At 39.3% G+C, this 1,165-nt stretch overlaps 1 non-coding gene across 1 annotated transcript; it reads right to left on the reverse strand.

Moving 5' to 3' along the window:
- Positions 1 to 776: 776 nt before the first annotated feature.
- LOC148573844 (small nucleolar RNA R71) lies at positions 777 to 880 on the reverse strand. Its single transcript, XR_015905555.1, has one exon. It is a non-coding gene; the product is annotated as a small nucleolar RNA R71 (small nucleolar RNA).
- Positions 881 to 1,165: the final 285 nt, after the last annotated feature.

Genomic DNA, 1,165 nt, shown 5'->3' on the forward strand with positions numbered 1-1,165 from the left:
GAAAATCACTAACTCTTTTTCAAAAATATTTTCGAAAATTCTCTCTCTCCCATCTTATTCTATTTATTCATTCATATCCTAACATCTTATCTCGCATCTCAACCCTCCTCACAGATGTGTTTCTTCCATTACATTACATTCTTTGTCTCCCCCTCTTCTTCCACTCACACAGGAATCCCTATACTGTGGTATAAAGGATCTCCATTATTATTATTATTTTTCTGTGCCTTCTTCTTTGTCATATGAGCAGGAGCAAGGATAAGAACATTCTTGTGGAAGCAGATCCAGAACCTGAAAGGACTCTGAAGAGAAAATTAAGAGAAGCTAAAATACAACAATCCAGAGATAACCTTTCAGAAATTTTCGAACAGGCAGAAGAGATGGCAGCCGAAAATAATAATAATGTAAGGAAGATGCTTGGTGACTTTACTGCACCTAATTCCAATTTACATGGAAGAAGCATCTCCATTCCTGCCATTGGAGCAAACAACTTTGAGTTAAAACCTCAATTAGTTTCTCTGATGCAGCAGAACTGCAAGTTTCATGGACTTCCATCTGAAGATCCTTTTCAGTTCTTAACTGAATTCTTGCAGATATGTGATACTGTTAAGACTAATGGAGTAGATCCTGAAGTCTACAGGCTCATGCTTTTCCCTTTTGCTGTAAGAGACAGAGCTAGATTATGGTTGGATTCTCAACCCAAAGACAGCCTGAACTCTTGGGATAAGCTGGTCACGGCTTTCTTAGCCAAGTACTTTCCTCCTCAAAAGCTGAGCAAGCTTAGAGCTGATGTTCAAACTTTCAGACAGAAAGAAGGTGAATCCCTCTATGAAGCTTGGGAAAGATACAAACAGTTGACCAAAAAGTGTCCTTCTGACATGCTCTCAGAATGGACCGTCCTGGATATATTCTATGATGGTCTGTCTGAGTTATCTAAGATGTCATTGGATACCTCTGCAGGTGGATCCATTCACCTAAAGAAAACGCCTGCAGAAGCTCAAGAACTCATTGACATGGTTGCTAATAACCAGTTCATGTACACTTCTGAAAGGAATCCTGTAAGCAATGGGACGCCTATGAAGAAGGGAGTTCTTGAAGTTGATACTCTGAATGCCATATTGGCTCAGAACAAAATATTGACTCAGCAAGTCAATATGATTTCTCA

The sequence above is a fragment of the Arachis ipaensis genome, chromosome B2, assembly GCF_059453495.1.
Source record: "Arachis ipaensis isolate K30076 ecotype BB chromosome B2, ASM5945349v1, whole genome shotgun sequence".
Classification (NCBI taxonomy): domain Eukaryota; kingdom Viridiplantae; phylum Streptophyta; class Magnoliopsida; order Fabales; family Fabaceae; genus Arachis; species Arachis ipaensis.